Source organism: Parasteatoda tepidariorum, chromosome 4 (assembly GCF_043381705.1).
Source record: "Parasteatoda tepidariorum isolate YZ-2023 chromosome 4, CAS_Ptep_4.0, whole genome shotgun sequence".
In the NCBI taxonomy this organism is placed as follows: domain Eukaryota; kingdom Metazoa; phylum Arthropoda; class Arachnida; order Araneae; family Theridiidae; genus Parasteatoda; species Parasteatoda tepidariorum.
This window is the reverse complement of record NC_092207.1, coordinates 73,787,050-73,809,406: the sequence shown is the minus strand read 5'-3', so window position 1 is coordinate 73,809,406 and position 22,357 is coordinate 73,787,050. Positions and strand designations below refer to the sequence as shown.

Below are 22,357 nucleotides of genomic sequence, written 5' to 3'. Positions count from 1 at the left end.
TTTAAATAAATCAAAAGAAAAAAAAACTGCAGTTTAAATTCCAACAATGCGTAATGCTAATCCCATTGAAAACTCCTATTGAATCATTTTTTAACTGAACGGACGAAGTAGAATTTTGGATTGGTGGGTGCGCAGGGAGAGCCTATAGTTTACGGTGGGAAATATCAGGCTAAAAATAAAATTTCTTAAACGTTTCTTCAGAGATAACGAAAGATTAATGATCTTTATTACCTTATCCATAGTATCACTAGCAACAAATTATCCTTGGGCCTAGTTGGGCTGAAAATTGACTCAATATGGGTCCTATATCTGAGTGTCTAGATTTTTTAAATATTAGTCCCGTATAAAGCCAATATCGGCCTATATATGGACAATATTGGGCCTATATTGGCCGAATAATAATTGTGTGAATATGAATCTAAATGTGTGATTTGTAAATCACGTGAATACGAATCTCGATGTTTGAGTTTAAAATCGCTTGAATAAGAATCTGAATGTTTGGTTTTAAAACGGAATGAAAACGAATTCCGATGTAAAATTTTTAAGTCACTTGCACACGAATCGTAATAGTGGTTTTTAATATCGTGTGAATACGAAACGCGATATTTGATGTAAAATCGTGAAAAAAAAGATCGAGTGATTTTAAGTCATGTGAATGTAATTTTTAATCGCGTTTGCTTTGGTAGGATAAAGCGTAAAAACGATTTTTTTTCCTCGGTAAAAGACAAACTTTCTTTGAAGATACGGATAAATAGTTTTTAATTTTTTAGTAATAGTAAAAAAATTTCCGCGAACTGCGGAAATTAAACAGGTCTGCTCTTCTGATGCTTTTTTCTTCTTTTCTGGTTGCATTTTTTCCTTGAAATATTGTACAATTTTAAAATTGCACAATATTTCGTTCCGAATGAATTAAAGCTTATTTTCCCAATTGTCTGACACAATTTTATTTTATTTTATAACCGTCGTTGAACAGCCGACCCAATTTCATGGGTTTACGACTACTTACGTTCAACTCCGTAGCCTTGTAATTTTGAACCAATCCAGAAGACAAGGAAACTCCTGGATCAGTACCCCCAGAGGTATTGATTTGTTGTGGGAACATGGAGGACTTTGAGACTCGACAGATTTAACGTGCATCAGTCACCATTAACTACACGGGGAATCTTCGGCCGGCGAGGATCGAACCCACGACCTCTTGGATATGGGCTCAGCGCCCTACCGACCAGGCTATCCCGGCCCTCTGACACAATTTTAAAGATATTAAGGAAATAGCAATCTTGACAAATAATTTTATCATGATCGAAAATGATCGCGATAATTTCCTAGTCAATAATTATCGCACATTTCTTATAGATCCTGTATGAAGATGGTACTCTCCATATATCTTCTGAATCATTTCAAAATATCATTATCGCCATAGCAAAAAAAAAATATCGGTACATCACCGAACGATTGTGGAAAGACATTTAGATTATACTCATGCCTTAAATGTCCTGAGATAATATTTATCTTTTACAACCGCCTCAAATATGCGGAGAAATAGCACATTTTTTGTTTGATTCGTCATAGATTGACAATCAATCAGTCATCAACGAAGAACATAATGTCTGGTCAGCTGACCGACTTATTTAATGTAGCTATCCCTTTCTTATTTATTAGCACAGCTTTGACGCTTGATTGCCATCAATGTAGAAAACTGATTCATTTATTGGGTCAACGGCTCTTGCTGAGTTTGAAAGCTACTATTCTCAAAACAATATAGTTTATTAATTAATTACCCGTTCAACTATACACTATATCTAGCTCTTAATGAATAAAGCCTTGGATGTGGTTATTCATCCATGCATATTGTTGACAATGTTTAAGGGTTGTAATGGGATTATAATTCGTCAAATTCCTTTCTTTTTGAATACATTAAAGAAGGAAGGTTTGCTTGTACAACTAAGGTGAAAGTAATTCAAGGTATTCGATTCAAGGACATATGTATTATTGTACTGGGAAATACAGATGCATTTTTTGTGTCTGTTTTAACTTTAAAAATGAAAAATATTGTTTTAATTGAAATGAATTTTTTTTTAAAATGAAATTTTGTTTAAAAATATACAACCCAAATGAATTTGAATACTCCCAAATATATTGATTTTGGTGTATGAATGCACCCATGATTTTGAATAAACCCAATTAAGAATTATTTAATATATTGTTTAAAACTAATCAAAGTGTTAGGATTGAAGAATTAAAATATTTAAATACAGTTGTGCTGTGCATTCTGGTTGGTTATCAATAAAGTCCGGATATTTGTAAAAGGTGATCAAGCCGTTCGCCAAAGGCGGCTATAAAAATTACAAAAATTTTTTTAAAATTTTTCTGTTTACTTTTCCAATAATTAAGAAATATTTCACTTAAATAAATTAATATTAAATAAAATTTTCAATAAAACGTTGGTACAAAAACGCTGTGTTGAGTCATAATTTAAGTCATTGTTATAATACTTTTTCAAATAATTTTTTTGTTTTCTGAATAATAAGTACTGGTCTAAATACTTTTATAATATGAAAAGCTTTTCTTCTTAACTCTTGTATCTAACTTTTACCAACCGGAGTCGAAATTTTTTCGAATCCGACTCCTGCAAAATTTTCAATTCCGACTCTACAGTCCTGACTTGAATTCTCATGCAAGTTATCATTTATTTAGACAGTCAAACTGGCTTTTAATAAGGATGAAAGAACCGCAATATTTATTCGTTATAACCAAGTACTCGCCAAAAACAAGTTCGTTAAAAAAAATCATATAAGCTTTATATACTCTAAATTATAAATATAGTACTTACTTTATTTTTTTCTGAACAAAACAAAATAAATTTGTTAATTTTCATTGAACAGTCTTATTGTCGCTTTGCTATGGTATTATTGTCTCACACCGACATCAAAAAGAAATTTTTCTAAGTATGGATTAGTTTGGCTGGAGATTTTGATCACAAAAATATTTCTCCCTAAAACTGTGATTCGCTCGTTAAAAGCGATTCAAACTCCAATCGACTTAAAATTGCACCAACTTAGGATCTCCGTTTTTTTCGTTAAATCCGGGTTCGTTATAAGCAAGTTCGATTGTATTAAAAAAATTCAAGTAAATAATATGAGTTTTGTAAGTCTTATGTAGGTCATACTATGTTTCTTTTATTCAAAAGTTACTTTAAATAGACTAATATGTATACATATGTGTGCCCATAAACTAATGAATAATACCAGACAAGACATATCTGAATAAATATGTTCCAGAAGTGTTGGCGCCCTTTTCTATTGACACAAGAGAAACTCAGATGTTTTCCTCTTGGATAAATATTTTTTTTATACACTCTTTTCTATTGAAACGATGACGAGATAGTGATAAATAGCTCATCAGATTTCTTTCCGAACTAATTCAGGATCTTGTGCTGATAATTAATTTTAAGTAACTAAATAAAATCTAAGACGTCAGAGAACAGAACATCGAGCTTTCATTTGGAGATTAAATATAAAAGTAACCATTTATTTCATCTTTGTATGTTTTTTTTAGTTAAATTTATTTAAATTAATAGATACCAAATGTATTGATCACGAAATTCATTTTCATGTAAACTATATTTAAGTACTATAGTCCTTAATATTGATTAAATAGTATTAATATAGTATTGCTATATCTATAAGTAAATACTATTATCTATATTAGCTAAATTTTGTTTGAAAATGATATATTTGTTACTATGAATGACCGAAATTTGTGGTTGTTGACTTTGGTTGTNTAAAATTCGATTGTTTGCTACTAAGTTCGAGGTAAGACTACTATTTTTACAATAAATTGCTAAAAATTGACAATTTTCAGAAAGATGGCAACTTTGTAAAAAGATTAATTTAAAAACTTTAAATAGCTGCTCGCCAGATTTTATTGCATTATAAAGAAAAGTTATTGAAACTAAATAAACAACAACAACTAAAACACGTTATAACCCAAGAAGTTTCTGTGTACAAAATAAACAACAACTAAATTCCATTCGTTTAGCATTGCGTCATATGTTGTTCCTACTAAATCGAAGTAGTTGTGTTTTTTTCATATTATACCCAATAGTAATAGATGAGTGATGAGATGTAATGAGCATAGTAATAGATTTAAAGTTTTAGTGTCTTCTTGAGTCGTTGATTAGATGCCCTCTTTAGCTAGTTTTCGAAGGTAATGTCGTCGCATGAAATGATGCTTTTTTTTGGGGAATAATATTACTTTTTATAACTGCTGTAGGTTTACAGTAGTTACTAATAACTCTTAGGTCAAGTATAGCCGGCGCCCTCTATATTCATTCTGAAATTGGTGCTAAACGTCAATAGGGAGAAAGTCACAGTTAAAATGAAAAGATTTGTGGTTTATTTTTTATATTTAAAAATTTGATGCAATGCTGCTTTGTCTGGGCTCTTAAAAATTTGCAAAAAAAGGAGAATAAGGCATAGATTTTTTATAATTTTCATCTAGATTTTAAAAAAATGACAAATTGGGTATACTATAGCCTACGTCACAGGTTGTGTTATTCCTACTAAATTTAACCCATGAACGGCATTTTCTGCGAGCCTAACTTCAAGCCACAAATAAACAAACGAAGTGTTTGATCGTTTAAATAGCTGCTCGCCAGATTTTATTGCATTATAAAGAAAAGTAATTGATATTCGATTTTTGATTAATAATTGATTAATGTGGATAGTGGCATAGAATTTAGCATTGCGTCATGGTAAATGTTATTCCTACTAAGTGGAAGTAGTTGTGTTTTTTTATATTATACCCAATTGGCGATTTTTCAAAATATTTAATAACTTTTAAAATATTTAAATTATTTGTCCTTTTCGAAGCACAGATAATTCTTGCGACAAGATGGTATATACAGTTTAAAATTATAGCTTTGATTTAAGTGTAACTTAACACTTAAACAGCTGGCTTATTTATTTTCCTTTGACAAAGAGCTATAAAAAGCATGTTAAAACGAAGAAAAGAATCTGTAAAATTATTATATGAGCAATTTATATATCCAGTTCGGTTAACGTACGTTTGAAATTATTAATTCTTGAGCGTGTAAAGAAAGAAAAAAATCAAAATCACAATTTTTATTTATTTATTTTTGTTATGGTAAAATTTTAATATTTTTTAACGTAATTTATCAATCAATCGTTTAGCAGTCAAAATAGAATTATCATTTCCCATTAGCTATGTCAATAACGATAGAGCGATGATCTCGTTTTTCGTTTATTTATAAACAAAATGAGCAAATGCAGCGAAAAAATATCTGGTGCGATTCTTTTTTTAAAAATGCTTTCAAATGGAAAATTCGACGACCCGTGCGAAGCGAAAGAAAAAACAGCGCTTAGTATCTGGTTTTCCTCCTCTCGGGCACAACCGCTATGATTCACAAACCGCAGATTCTTCTTCAGAATTCTAATTCTAATTGGCAAATGGTTCTAGAACTTAATACTTTACTAAGAAAGTAACCCGTTTTTTAATGTTTTTTCCCCCTTTCCATCTATGCTATTATCTTACTGAGACAGGTGATGTTAAGCAAAGCAGATGTCTTAAGAACTGGACATCTGCTAAGTTTAGCATTGCTTTCTTTTTTCTATTTTTTTTAAAATTCCAATCTTCTTGTAACTTGTGCTGGATTTCGAAACAAATCATTATGTTTGCTTAAACCATTTGGGTGTGTGTAACGAATGAAATACAAGTTTTATTGAAAGAAGTAAATAAATAAAAAAATAGAGTGGCAAAAGAAGCAAAAGAAAATTTTTTTTTCTTCCTAATCCTTTTTTCTTCTTTTTTCGTCAGATTTTTCAAGAAATGTTTGCCCGATTCACCCATTTTTTGTATTACCAATTTCGTTTGGTGCAGTGTAACATATTCCTACTCTTCTGCCATTAACCTTACTTTCAACTGTACATGTATGTACAACTATGTATTAGGATTTTATGTGATTTTTCTATTAAATTAAGATTTTTCTGTTATATTTTTTTCTATTAAATGTGGTTTTATCTAATAAGCTCCATGGGTTATTTGTTTGGTTTATATTTAAATTTAGTACTAGTTTTCTTTATATTTGCGTTTACTTTTATATTTTTTATTATTTGCCCAGATATCCCAATACACCCAGATATCCTATGAAATCAAATATTAATAGAAATAAATTGGAAGAATAATGCGTTATTTTCTGTAAAATAATGAAATGGACATAATAATGATGGAAACAGATTTAGACTTAACCCGTTCTAAACGGATTTTTAAAAGTCATATTTATGTACTGTTTCCAGATGCTAGTCTAACGAAAGTAAATTTTGCACATAGTTTCGTTTTTCCTCAATAAAAAAATTTATTGCCTCTACATATTAATTGATCAAATTTCGTGAAGCTAATATTATTGCAGTTCAATTTTCAAAAAATCACAATGAAAAAAATTGAAAATACATCTAAAAAAATTTGCAGTTTTACTCAACAAAATACGAAACATCTCTTACCAAGTAAAGATTGAAGTTCTGTTTTCGAGAGTTTTCTTTGAATAAACATTACTATTCTCGTATTATTCTGAATGTTCGTGAGGGTTTCTTTCAAAATCATGAAGTTTATATTCTAAGCTAACTTTAGAAAGTTGTTTAGTTAAAATCGATCAGTTCCTTTGAAAATTCTTTTTTTTTTTCTCATCTTTAGTCTTAGATTTTCTTTGAATTGTTTATTATTACTTAAAAAAATTCATTTCAATTGTTCAAAATATTTATTCTGTTTATTTCTTGTTTTATTTTTTTTTTTCAAATGAACGACAAACAAATTTTTTGAGTTCTAAATTGCTTTGATATTTCAAAGAAACTCTTTTTGAATCTAATCGATCCCTAAATTAACTTATTTATTTTTGTTTCTGTTATTAATCTTCGATGCTCGGGTAATTTAGTTACAAAAAGGCTTAACGCTATTAATATTGAGAAAAAAAGTTTAAGAAATTTTAATTATGTAATTTTAAATTGTAAAGTTATTTCTTGTCTAATATGAAACTAACGAATCCCTTCTTTTTTATTTCGTGAAAAATATTTATTATAATATCGTTTAAAGAGAGGAGTTTAACTAAATGACTTCGAAGTTTCCCTTACTTTCGTTTAAATCTTTCTGTCAGTTAACCACCCAGTTATGTACCACATCACTAAAATAATTATTAAAAAAAATTCATTTGATTAGAAAAAAATTCACTAGATAAGAATTTAAAAAGAATGCTTCAGGAAAAATATCTATAATTTATGATTATGTAAAGTATACTGATAATTTCATAATTATCTACAAATAATTTAATAGCAATTTTTGCTAATTTTTTATGTTCTAAAATAGTGCTTTGCTGAGCTCACTTCTTTCCTCTTCCGCAGTCAATAGTGAAATATAAATTAAGCTTGTTACATTTTTTTTTTTTTTAAGTGAAAACTAAAATTTTGAACTCTGTTAAAATGAAATAACCCAGTATATACTAGTATTAACTTTAGCAAAAAGAGTATTTTAATTTACTTTTTAACCGTCGTTTTGAACAGCCGACCAATTTAGGGTTTACGACTACCAATGTTCACCTCCGTAGTCTTGTAATTTTGAACCCAATCCAGAAGACAAAGGAACTACTGGATCAAGTAATGGGCGAAATCTGCTTTCGTGGAGGACGTTTTGGTGAAACTAACCCGCATTTGCGTTACATGGAGTGACAAACCTCGAAAACCTCCCACGGTTAGTCTGACGACAAGAGGACTCAAACCCATGATCCGTCTACCACCGAGGATATTTTAAGTCAGCACTGTGGTCGGTTCCAGACGGGTGCAGAATTCGTATCGACTAGCCATCTCGGGGATTTGCCTCAAAGAGTATTTAAAAAAGGTATTTAAAATTAGTATATTAATCCGTTAAAATTTTTTTATTTTCATAATTTCTAGTTGGATATGAAGCTACAGTACTTTGATAAATCCAACGCACTCGGGCTCCCAGGCGTCATAGGCCCTAGGCAATTGTTCCCTTAACTTTTCAACCATTTTTTTATGCCTTTTTGAAATGTATTGGTACCTATTAGAATATTCGAAAGGTTACAAAACTAAAAATATCGGAAAAACATATTCGTTGAAAAGGTTCTTTATTAATCATTTATTGGTTGTATTTGTAAAAATTTAAATTTTTATATAACGGAAAGCGAGGCACTTTTTTAAAACCCTTTTTAAATACTTTCTTAAATTTCTAAATTAATTTAATTTTATTTTCTGTTGTCAAACGATCTTCAAAAGAAAAATAAATTCTAAAATGCATTTTGATGCAAGTAATAATTTGCATTCCAACACGTCAACCTGCGTTCAACTTCCGTATTCATCTTTTTCCGATACAAAATGTAAATAAATCCAATATTTCACTTTTTATTATGGTTTCACCAGAGAATTCTGAACTCTATTCCAGGAAATTATTCTCCTTTTTTCTCTTTCGCAAGCTATGAAATACATATAAATTTAGCTGGCGGATAAAACGATTTCGGATCTGAGCTTTTATTCTTTTCTAAGTTGTGTGTTAACTTCAATAAATACTTAAAGATATGCAATCCTTCTTATCTATGCAGATATTATATCATTTGTCTTTCTGACATGTAAATTGAAAAGATTCCGTTACGCAAGACTGCATAAAAATAAACTTCATTTTAACTGTGATCTTGAGAGGAAATTTCATTTTATGTGAAATGCAAAGCTATTTAAAATAGTAAGCAACCAAACTTGAAGTTCTTTTGGAAAATATCTTGATTGTGTTTTTGTTCATTGATTATCTTGATTGTGCTATCTTTGTTTCTATCTACTTATCTGGATTATGTTACAGAAATTGCTGAACTGGTATGTATGTGTATTACCAGGCAGGGCGTTAGCAAAGAAATTTTCATAGGTGTAGTCCCAAATTACTTAGTGTCATAAAAATTGCGTTATAAGCATATTTTTTTCAGTTAAAAAAAACTGCGCAAAGCGACGCCCCCTTACTACATCCGTATCATATCGTTGATATACAATAGCTGTGAGAATCAAAAAATTCTGTTACTTAATGCAACGGAATCGAAGAACGTTGAACAATTAATTAAATAGATGATGCCACTTAAAATTTATAAGTAATAAGAGGCTGAAGTCGTATTCTTGACCATAGATGGCGCCACTGAAAACCAATAACGCACCCTCTGCCCTAAATTTGCTTGGTTTCACCAAGCAGGCTTGCTGGTTGGCAAGTCGCATTAGAAACAGCAACTACAACAGTAATATTTCTCTGTTTACTGTCCATTAGTTGAACAGAGTGCCGATTATCTTAACCAAACACGATCCGGATAACTGAAAATCCGCATTTCCAGGCTTAGGATTGACAATTGTAGTAAGTGCCTATTACAAATGGCTTGTTTGAAAGCTTTAGTTTTTTATAATTTTATTAGAAACCCTTATAAGAAACTACTTGTCACTCATCTTGAAAAAGGGCGGTCACCGAGGGGCAAAAGAAGCTTTTTTTTTTTACCCCTTTCAGATATTCTGAAAATAAATAAACATTTTCCGCGATTATTATTATTTGGGGGGCACATGGTTCTTGGACGATCCGGATAATCTGGTAAATCGGCACTTTACTGTATTGTAAGATAAACTCACGTTCTCACTGACAGCAATCTCATTTAGAGAACATGTGTTTGCCAGATATTAATGGCTCAGGGATAGAGCGTTTGTCTGCTAATGAGGTGAATCAGGTTCGAATCCCAGTGGTGGCTCGTGATACGAATTCTGCTTCCAGTTCACAACGACCACAGTGCTGACGTAAAATATCCTCATTGGTAGACAGATCATGGGTTAGAATCTCCTTGGCATGGGGCTAACCGTATAAGGTTTTCTTGATTTTCCTCTCTATGTAACGTAAATGCTGGTTTCTTCCATCAAAAAGTCATCCACGACGGCAAAATTTCTCCCAATGCTTGTTCCACTGTCTTCTGGATTAGGTTCAAAATTACAAGGCTACGCAAGGAGTTGAACATTGGTAGTCCCAAACCCAAAATTGGGTCGGCTGCTCAACGCCGGTTATAAAGCAAAAATAAAATTGCACGGCATCATAAACTTTGTTATTTTTAATAAATAGGAGACCCTGTTCGGCATTCTTATTTTTATTTGTGCTAATCAAAGTGGAAAAAAAATCACATTTCCTTGTTAGGAATGAAGCGAATATAAAATAAAAGTCAAATGTATTTTATAACTATGGTATCGGTGGATTATTTTGACTTTATACCCGTTATGAAGAGATGAATGATGTGTTGTTCAAACAATTTGCTGTAATTTCCTGCACACGTGAATGCGATTGAAAATCATAAATCTCGAAGGAAATTTCTTTCTTCATTCAAATGCTACTTCTTTGATCCACCGCGAATAACAAATAAAAGATTTAAGTGGTTAACTGATTTGACTATGGGCTCAGCTGCGCTTGGAGTTATTTTATTTTAGAGGAAGTTATAATGTTTTAACTTTCTCTGTGGATAACTCATAAAATGAGCTTCACGTCTTGCTTAGGGGGTAATGAACTGGAAGACTCCTTAAGTCGCTAAAAAATTGCTCAATTGATAGTTAATAATCAAAAGTTTATTCCTCCTTCTTTTGTCAAAAAATATTAAATAAAAAAAAAGAGGAAAAAAAGGGATACTACCATTCCGAAGAGGCATAAAAGTTACCAATGTATACAGTATACATGTTTCTTCCTCCATTAACACTAAACATACCATGTCGGGTCAAAAGACCCGTTTTTGTATGTTGTATTGTATTGTATTGAAAAGTGTTGGTATGTTTAGTGTTAAATGTACAATGCTATACATATATATAACAATGTTACCAAAAGAAAGTTATTAATGATTAAACATGAAAGTTAGATGTATTCTTTTAGTGATATCCTTTATTATATAAATAAACATTAAAAAATAAATATTAAAAATTATATTAATTCAATATTAAGAAAAATTCTCCCTAGTATGTAACTTATTTCTCATATTTTTCATATTTTATTTACAAGTTAATCAAGTTAATCTTTATTAAATTTATTATTATCAATTATTGACAATTGGGTATAATATGGAAAAAGCACAACTACTTCCACTTACTAGGAATAACATTTACCTTTTAGTTTAATTAATAAACTGAGTTTTAAATATGCTTACTAAATTCATAAACTTTGGTAAAACAACAATAGAAATTATTTCCAAAGGAACTAGACTAATACAATTCCAACCTGGCGAGTAGCGACTTATAACAAGACACTTCGTTTAATGCTTTTACTTGTTGCTTAAAATCAGGTTCGCAGAAAATGCTGTTTACTAGTTAAATTTAGTAGGAATAACACGATCTGTAACGTAGGCTATAGTATACCCAATTGATATTTGTCAATAATTAGTTAATCAATTCTTGACAATTTGTAGTTTCATGTATTATTTTTCGTACTTAAAACTCCTTGTTACTTGTCAGGAAGTAACTTTTCAAATATAGTTAAGATTGGTAGATATATTAGTGGTTGGTCGACATAATAATTATTAATAACAATAGTATTGACATAATAAAATAATAACAATAAAATAATAATAATAGCATAATAACAATAAAATGATATAAATAATTATTGGTAGACATAATAGTTGTTGCACTTCAGAGGGTTCAGCCATAAAAAATGTTTGCTAAAATCTTTACAAAATAATGTGCAAGTAAATTTTTTTTTTCTGTATTTCTGAGGAATAATTTTTCTGTACAAGCATCGAAAATTTTTCTGAAAATCTTCGGTAACTAAATTAAAACTGTTCAGTGAAGAATTTTTGAGAAAATTGACTTCTTTAACAACATTCGGGTTTCGAAACAGAAAAAAAAAATAATCAAAATCATGATTTTATTCAATTGGTTTCAATTAAATATTGTATGATCCCCACTACAAAAATCCATAAGCTCTAGAGTTTTATAATTATTTAATTTACAGAATTATTATTATTTATTTATTTTTGCTAAATTTGTGTAATGAAAAGTGTATTAGTTAAAATAAATATAATGTTAATTTCGCACTCAGTTTCTGCATCGGTTAGAAATCAACATTAAACATAGTAAAAATTGTTTGTGATTATTTAAAACAAAAATTTGAATAACATTTAAAATCAAAGTATAATTTTTAATGTATTTGAATTCCAACGGACAGCGACTGACTTCTTGAAGGAAGTGCTGAGAATTTTGGAGATGTCCGCTCACGTTTTAATTTTTTTTTTTTAAAACCTAAAATGGCTCAAGCTATTGTATGATTAAAATCTATCAATCAATCAACAAAATGGTTCAAGCTATAGTGTAACTAAAATCAATAAATAAAAAATTAAGCAAAATGATAGCTTATATAACGAAGTTAACTTTAAATTTAAAAAAAAAAAAAAGAAAAAATGCTATTATTTTGCTGTTACTAAAAATTTTTGTCGTCTACACTTTCCACTCTCATAACTCAGAAACAATTGAATGAAAAAAAATTTAGAGAGATGGTTACGAAATTTTATGGTATAAAAGTGTTATTGATGCGGGTGATTAGTTTTTTTTTTTATTTATTTTGTTTCAAAGTTATTATATTTTGGGGTGGATTGATTGCGAACGGCAGTGGTTATATTGTTACTATGGATATTTGCTATTCGGAAAGCAAAAAACTGATTACAAAACTATTTAGTTCTAGCTGGTTTTTAGAAAGCAATGTATCCGTGATTACTAACTATAGTTTATATATTTACATGCGTATAATCTCTTACAGTTGAAGAGATTATTGTGAAGCCCTTATTGTTATTAATTATAACTTTCCACGACTAGTTACTTTTTCTCGAATAAAAACAGTATTTTACATGCTATAAAAGCTAATTAGTCTTGATAATTAGGGATATTTATGTTATGTTACGAAATTATGATTGATATTAGATGATTTTTTTTAGCAATTCAGTTATTTCTCATTTTAGTGAGAAATAACAATTTAGAAAAATGTAAATTATAATAGAATAACAATTAAAAAAAGATCACATATGTGCTCTATCAAACACTGAATCTCTTTTCTTTCTTTCAATTCCAGCTACTGCAATGTTTAGTCCTTAATGCTTTTTATCGAATAAAATTTAAAAAATTTATTTAATTTCCAGCTGGTTTTTAAAAAGCAATGTATCCATGGTTACTAAAGCTTATTAACATTTATACTTTATATATTTACATCCCTGATTATTAAAAATTTACTGAGAAGCTGTAATTGTGAAGCTTTAATGAATTGTAACTTTTATACCACTATTTCTATTTATCTTTTTTTTTATAAATAAAAACAGTCCTTTACATGTTATAAAAGTTAATTAGTCTTATTAGTTAGGCTGGCGGATATTTTACACCGTTCGCATTCGCACTTGATATTAGATACTTTTTTTACCAGTTATTTCTCACTTCCTAGTGAACAGCTCAGAAAAATGGAATAACAATTAAAAAAAAAAAAAAAGATTATGTGCTATCAATCACAGCATATCTTTTCTTTCTTTCTATATATTTGAGCTTATTGTTTCTTCTCGAATAAAATAAAATAAAATTGGACGAAATCTTTTATTAAAAGTTCTAATTATATTAAAATTACTAGTAATTTCTAAATCAATATTCTCAACACATTTCCTTTGTTTAATGTTATATTATAGGAAGGCTACCGTGTAGTTATTTTCTCTTTTCATTAAAAACCTCAGCTGCTCATCACGTTTACCTCATTAATTTTTATACCAACACATAAGTACACGCGAACTAGGAAATCGAATTTCATTCAAACTGATTTCTACAGCGTTCTTAACAACTTCTCAACAGGTGCGTTTTTTTTTTCCAGCCGTCATCAATGGCTGTCTGTTCGGACTGCGGTGGTTTTAAAAGTTCATTCGCTTTTTTATAAAATCGATGCTGGAAGGAGGCATTTGTACACAATGAAGGCGTAAAAGATGCCCCTTTTTCATTTTCTGATTTATTTTCGTTTCTTCTTTCGTTACATTACGTTTCGTTTTTTTTAGGCCACTTAAGATAATTTTTCCACACTAACTATCTGAAGAACAATGCGCAAAATAATTAACGGAACTAAATAATTTTTTATCTTTTTAATCTTAATTTGATTTCATATCTTCTTGTTTGTTGGCATCACTTAAATTAATTTTTGCACACAAACGATCTGAAGAACATTGCTCAAAATAATAAAAGGAACTTAATTTTTGATCTTTTCAATCTTAATCTAATTTCCTTTCTTCTTTCGTTTCTTTTCACTTTTTTCAAAAACTCTTTTTTCTGTTTGCAACACTGAAAATTAATATTTTAACCAACACAATCTGAAGAACAGTGCGCAAAATAATAAACTGAACTAAATAACTTTTAGACTTTTCAATCTTTAAGTTCGAAGGGATAAATTTAAATATGCTAATTAGCCAGTCCAGACGATATTTTGAATTATGACACACACACGCAAAATAAATAACCATACAAAAGCATACTTTCTCTGAAAATTTTTTTCCGACTGATTCTGATTCTTGATTCTCAAAATATTAAATTAGCCGCAAATANTGGTAGACATAATAGTTGTTGCACTTCCGAGGGTTCAGCCATAGAAAATGTTTACTAAACTCTTTACAAAATAATGTGCAAGTAAATTTTTTTTCTGTATTTCTGAGTAATAATTTTTATGTACATGCATCGAAAATTTTTCTAAAATTCTTCGGTAATCAGCTTAAAGCTGTTTAATGAAAAATTTTTGACAAAATGGATATCTTTAACAACATTCAGATTTCGAAACAGAAAAAAAAATTTAATCAAAATCATGCTTTTATTTAATTGATTTCAATTAAATATCGTGTGATCCGAAATCAATAAGCTCTTAAGTTTCAGAATTATTTAATTTTCTGAATTTTTTTTTGTTGCTAAATTTGTGTAAAAAAAGTGCATTAGTTATAATAAATAAAATGCTAATTTTGCACTCAGTTTCTGTATCGATTAGAAATCAACGTAAAACATAGCAAAAATTCTTTGTAATTATTTAAAACAAAAATTTGAAAAACATTTAAAATCACAGTATATTTTTAATGTATTTGGATTCCAACGAACAGCGACGGACTTCTTGAAAGACGGGCTGAGAATTTTGGAGATGTCTGCTCACGTTTAATTTTTTTTTAAAGCCTAAAATGGCCCAAGCTATTGTATGATTAAAATCTATCAATCAATCAACAAAATGGTTCAAGCTATAGTGTAACTAAAATCAATCAATAAAAAATTAAGCAAAATGATAAGTTATATAACGAAGTTAACTCTAAATTTTTAAAAAAAAGAAGAAAAAATGCTATTATTTTGCTGTTACTAAAGATTTTTGTCGTCTGCACTTCCCACTCTCATAACTCAAAAACAATTGAATGAAAAAAAATTTAGAGAGATGGTTACGAAACTTTATGGTATAAAAGTGTTATTGATGCGGGTGATTAGTTTTTTTTAAAAATTTATTTTGTTTCAAAGTTATTATTTTTTGGGGTGGATTGATTGCGAACGGCAGTGGTTATATTGTTACTATGGATATTTGTTATTAGGAGAAAGCAAAAAACTGATTACAAAACTATTTAATTCTAGCTGGTTTTTAGAAAGCAATGTATCCGTGATTGCTAACTAAAGTTTATAAATTTACATGCGTATAATCTCTTATAGTTGAAGATATTATTGCGAAGCCCTTATTGTTATTAATTATAACTTTCCACGACTAATTACTTCTTCTCGAAAAAAAAACAGTATTTTACATGCTATAAAACTAATCAGTCTTGATAGTTAGGGATATTTATGTTATGTTACGAAATTATGATTGATATTAGATGATTTTTTTTTAGCAATTCAGTTATTTCTCATTTTAGTGAGAAATAACTATTTAGAAAAATGTAAATTATAATAGAATAACAATTAAAAAAAAGATCACATATATGCTCTATCAAACACTGTATCTCTTTTCTTTCTTTCTTTAAATTCCAGCTACTGCAATGTTTAGTCCTTAATGCTTTTTATCGAATAAAATTTTAAAAAATTATTTAATTTCTAGCTGGTTTTTAAAAAGCAGTGTATCCATGGTTGCTAAAGCTTATTAACATTTATACTTCATATATTTACAGCCCTGATTTATTAAAAATTTACCGAGAAGCTGTAATTGTGAAGCTTTAATGAATTGTAACTTTTATACCACTATTTCTTTTTATCTTTTTTTTATAAATGAAAACAGTCCTTTACATGTTATAAAAGTTAATTAGTCTTAGTAGTTAGGCTGGCGGATATTTTACACCTTTCGAATTCGCACTTGATGTTAGATACTTTTTTTACCAGTTATTTCTCACTTCCTAGTGAGAAGTAACAGTTCAGAAAAATGGAATAACAATTTGAAAAAAAATAAAAGATTATGTGCTATCAATCACAGCATTTCTTTTCTTTCTTTCTATATATTTGAACTTAAATTGTTTCTTCTGGAATAAAATAAAATAAAATTGGACGAAATCTTTTATTAAAAGTTCTAATTATATTAAAAGTAGTAATTTCTAAATCAATATTCTCAACACATTTCCTTTGTTTAGTGTTTTGTTATAGGCAGACTACCGTGTAGTTGTTTTCTCTTTTCATTAAAAACCTCAGCTGCTCATCACGTTTACCTCATTAATTTTTATACCAACACATAAGTACACGCGAACTAGGAAATCGAATTTCATTCAAACTGATTTCTACAGCGTTCTTAACAACTTCTCAACAGGTGCGTTTTTTTTTTCCAGCCGTCATCAATGGCTGTCTGTTCGGACTGCGGTGGTTTTAAAAGTTCATTCGCTTTTTTATAAAATCGATGCTGGAAGGAGGCATTTGTACACAATGAAGGCGTAAAAGATGCCCCTTTTTCATTTTCTGATTTATTTTCGTTTCTTCTTTCGTTACATTACGTTTCGTTTTTTTTAGGCCACTTAAGATAATTTTTCCACACTAACTATCTGAAGAACAATGCGCAAAATAATTAACGGAACTAAATAATTTTTTATCTTTTTAATCTTAATTTGATTTCATATCTTCTTGTTTGTTGGCATCACTTAAATTAATTTTTGCACACAAACGATCTGAAGAACATTGCTCAAAATAATAAAAGGAACTTAATTTTTGATCTTTTCAATCTTAATCTAATTTCCTTTCTTCTTTCGTTTCTTTTCACTTTTTTCAAAAACTCTTTTTTCTGTTTGCAACACTGAAAATTAATATTTTAACCAACACAATCTGAAGAACAGTGCGCAAAATAATAAACTGAACTAAATAACTTTTAGACTTTTCAATCTTTAAGTTCGAAGGGATAAATTTAAATATGCTAATTAGCCAGTCCAGACGATATTTTGAATTATGACACACACACGCAAAATAAATAACCATACAAAAGCATACTTTCTCTGAAAATTTTTTTCCGACTGATTCTGATTCTCAAAATATTAAATTAGCCGCAAATATTAAACTAGTAAAACTAGCCTCCAAATATTAGACTAGCTGGAAAATATGTTCCCTAAAAATCTGTTCAAGAAGAGCGAACGAAAAATTTTAACCCTTAATGTTTTGCTTTTTTTCCCCTATTTTTTGCTTTTTTGATATCGATAGAACAATTTTAAATAAAACAAGAAATTTGCACGCAGCTATTAAACTCGTTTATCTTAAAATAATTCGTTTTAAAATTTAAGTGCTTTCTTTTACATTATTATTTTTTACATTATTATTTTTTACATTATTAGATTAGATTATTTTATTATTCGAATTATTTTACTATTATTTTATATACTTTATTTTACAACGACAAAAAACAAACAAGCATATTATGGGTATAATATAAAAAAAACACAACTACTTCCACTTAGTAGGAATAACACTTACCATGACGCAATGCGAAATTCTATGCCACTATCCACATAAATAAATTATTAATCAAAAATCGAATATCAATTACTTTTCTTTATAATGCAATAAAATCTGGCGAGCAGCTATTTAAACGATCAAACACTTCGTTTGTTTATTTGTGGCTTGAAATTAGGCTCGCAGAAAATGCCGTTCATGGGTTAAATTTAGTAGGAATAACACAACCTGTGACGTAGGCTATAGTATACCCAATTGTAAAGTATTCGCGAACGCACCGACCTATAGGGTGTTGTTATTTGAGACGAATGACTGCGTATTCAAATGTTGCGATTGCGAACATTAATTTTAACATCATTTTAAATTACTATTTTAAATGACAAAATCCAGAAATTTTAAAAATAAAAATTTCAAAAAAGTTTTTCTTTTTAATTATTTAAAAAAAATTTTTTTTTTCTTTCTCAATTCGAACGGTTCTGCTCAAACAATTTCACCTTTAAAATTGTAAGGCACTCCGTTTTTTATTTTAGACATTTTACATAAAAATTTGGAGGAAATTATTAAAGCATTTGAAAAATATAAAATAGTAAGAAATTGGAATTAAAGAAAATTAAAATTATTTTTTTCTTTCTTAAGTCGAACGGTTCTGTTTAAAAAATGTCACCTTTAAAATGGTAAGGCACTCTGTTTTTTATTTTAGACATTGTACATAAAAATTTGGAGGAAATTATTAAAGCATTTGAAAAATATAAAATAGTACGAAATTAGAATTAAAAAAAATTAATCCTAATTAATCGAATTTTATAATTAAATTTAAATTGTTATGGTATTTACAGCCCAAGTACCTCACCTCGTAAAAAAATATTTTGTTCGTATAGTATTAAAATTCTATTCCATAACCACAGCATACATTATACATATAAAAAAGCTTTGAATGTATAAATTAATTTTTATTTATTTTAAGTTACTTCATGTTTTACCAGTTTTTTCCATTAATTATAAAATAATTTTGTAATGTGAAGTTCTTGTTGAAAATTTAGTGAAACAACTTTACGGACCATAATTCCTTCTGATAGTTTACTTATTGTTATTAAATTTAAAAGTAAGTTTACATCAAAGGAATAATATCTCAGATTGATAATTAAAATCAGATTAATAATTTCTTTCTTTCTTTTTATTTGTTTTTATTTAAAGTTACTTTTTATCCCAATGCTTACCCATTGTCTTTAATTGCTAACAAAAAAACACAAATTAATCTTTTAATACATAAGTACCAAATCATCTTTCAATGAAGCGCTGCAATATCTTTTTATTTTCAAATCTGAATAAAATTATTTTTATTTTTCTATTTCCATGAATAAGATGATATAAGGGTTATTTGTTATCATTGACATTGAATCATTGATTGTTTAAGAAGGATAATGAAAGACAAATAGAAAAAAGCATAAAAGCACGCAACTGAAGCTTTGGCGTAGTTTGGCATCGCTTTAGGAAAAATTGGCATGATTTTTTTAACGGTAACCTCCATCTGCGGCGTAACGCTTGGCGAAAGAGAAAAAAGAATTGTTCTCTGCTAAGCTTGGTACTTCCTTTGTAGCGATTACGCAAAATAAAAATGTATTTTAGATTACTCGTGAAACACCCACTCTATGGAATGTTATGATCTTCTAATAAGCATTACATCAGAGAAAGTGAGTGTATACCTTGAGAAAATTGAAGATTTTTGTCTCCTAAATAAAGTGCGAGCGAAACTATTATCTCCGTCGCCGGAAAGGCTGATGTCAGATCTGTCTTGTCATGTGGATGTAAATAGAAATTAATACTAAATACCAAATGTCAAATATTCGTTTTTTTGGACTAGAAAATAAGGAATATTTGTGAACTACTATTTTACGTTGTGATTTTTTATATATTTTCTTCACTCTTACTAATCAATTATGTAAGTATTTTTAATGTATTTATATCTATCAATTTTGATTAGCTCTTGAAATCAGTAGATCGACTTTTTTAAATTTTCTAAGTATTGTAATAGAATCTCTTTACTAGCTGTAAGCAATTTTAATATTTTTATGGTTTTTATAAAAAAAAGAAAAAAAAGTCGTACAGAGGATTTACCTTAATTGTACAGAGGATTTATTATTTCCTTGGGTAAGTCAGTCCGTTAGAATTATTAAATTTATGTTATTTATATTTTGCTGAGTATACTAATGTTTATCTAAGTGTGGAAAATTTTATACATTTTAGATTGATCTTTACCCGAGGTTAATTTAGAATATTCTGAACTTTTGATCTACTTGTGTGTTGTTACTTACTTTTCGTCGCAAACTGTTTACAATTATGTTAACTTAAATATTAAGTTTTATTAATTTTATCTTAATCTTCAGTTTTGGAATGATTTGAATTAATATTTGTGTTGTTCAAATTTTGATTATCTCAATGAGTATGACTATAAAAAGGTAATCATGTGTTATATAATGCTCAAAATGAGTTTAATGAATCTTTTTGTCAATATATTCGTTTGAAAATGTTGATATGTTCTAAAAGATTTTGTGATGCTAATTTTTAAAGTTATAAGTACCTGCACCAAGATTTTTATGACAAAGTGTCAGTAGCACTTAAAAACATTATAGTGGGTAAACTTGAAATATGAAGCATTTTACCTTCAGCCATTGTATAGTATTTATGTTTTTTAATTTAATTTGTTTTTACAAGAACCATGTCATTGCATTTTGGTGATTACAGACTGTTTGTCATAAACCTTAAAATTCATGTGTTTCTTTAATACATACTAAAGATGAGTTATTTAACTTTTTAAATAAATATCTGTATAATGATTTGACTAGTCTCACAAGCATTGCTTTGGATACAGAGATATAACAGATTTTATTATGATATAATATTTGCCGCAATTTTATAATGATTTTCACTGCGAAACATAATAAAGATGTTTTTATTTGTTTATATTTAATCAGTAATCCAGATATATTCTGTATTATTACTTTTTTGTATCAACTACTATCTCCAAGATGGTAAGCTATTGTATTTATCTTGGAGTGGCATGAAGTTATACCTTTCTAGTTAGTCTTTTCCTGTGATGTTTTTTTATTAGTTTCCGACATGCCACCGCTCAGCTATCACTTTTTTTAGTGCAAGCACCAATACGATAATAAAGGTAGCAGAAATCTTAATGTAAAAATTGTCATGGTACCAGATACAGTTTGTAGTTATTCTTATATATGTATTAAGCTTTTCAACGGTGGTTCCCACTGCACAACAATTTGAAAATACTATTTATTTATTTTATTAGCTGTAGTTTCAAGGTTAAAATATGAAATTTTGAGAATAAGGGGAAATTGGGTAAGTTGGGACTTTGAACCATGTTAGAATGGGTTCAATTATTTTAATGCTATAAATATTTTTTTCTCTCCATTAACATGCTGTGCGTCTAACACAATTCATATGAAGGAATTGGATGGGTCAGTTAAAGTGTGCCGTTTTCGTTTCAACAAGTTGTATTTGAGCATACCTAAGTAATGTCTTGAACTATACTACTTTTACCTTTTAAAATTTTTTTCTAAAACAATAGAACAATAAATTGCAATTATTTGACAAGGTTAGGTCTTTATTTTATTAATTACTTGCAACTATTTTAATTTCCATTATAGAAAAGAAATTATTGTGATCTTTTGTCAAACCCAGAGCATGGGGTTCGTTGGTTCACTAAAAACTGAGACATATTAAGTTATGTGTTCCCATTAATGTTTATTCAAATGTATTTACATTTTCTTAAAAGTAGAAAAGTCTTAAAAATATACTTTCACTATTCATGTTATATAGATGCACTAAAAATTACTTTAAATTCATCTTGTCTGCAAATATGTATTTTATTGATTTTCTTTACAAAGTTACATTAAACTAGTTTTATTCAATTTAGAATAAAATTTGTCAGAAGTGTTGCTTTTCACCTTTTGTCAATGTAATTCCAATGCTGATAAAAATATTTTTTATGTCCAGCAAATCCTTTGATAAATAATAGTGCATGACGTTGATATAATTCAAATTTTTTTCTTGAATCCCTTTAAGTAAATATCAGGTTTTTCATTACAACGCTATTGTTTGAAATGTGTTTTGGTTGCTTTAATTTGCTATAAAATATTTTGATCTATTATGTTTTATTTCATTATTTTTGTGGTCCAATGTACCCCATGAGATGTCTCAATCTCAGGGCACGCTGGTCCTTTCTTAAAGATCTGTTTTTAAAAAATTACAAATTACCAAATGAGTCTTTTGAAAAGAATCATAAATGGGAGAAAATAAGTGATTTCTCTAATTGAAAAAAAATATCAAATTATATGTTCAATTTTTATTTTATTTTTAGAGGGAAGAAATAAAAACAGAAAAGTCAA

The 22,357-nt window shown here is 28.6% G+C and overlaps 1 protein-coding gene across 5 annotated transcripts in view; it reads left to right on the top strand.

The window, feature by feature from the left end:
- The window catches only part of LOC107445112 (ras-specific guanine nucleotide-releasing factor RalGPS1), a 60,007-nt gene that overhangs the window by 19,792 nt on the left and 17,858 nt on the right, over window positions 1-22,357 (top strand). Inside the window, exon 1 of one of the 5 annotated variants that reach the window (XM_016059447.3) lies at window positions 19,475-19,890. The exons of 3 other annotated variants lie outside the window; for them this stretch is intronic. The gene's annotated coding sequence lies outside the window, so the exon portion shown is untranslated. Of the gene's footprint in view, window positions 1-19,474; window positions 19,891-22,357 lie in introns of those variants that run through there. One more of the 5 variants, XM_016059450.3, reaches the window with a different exon arrangement.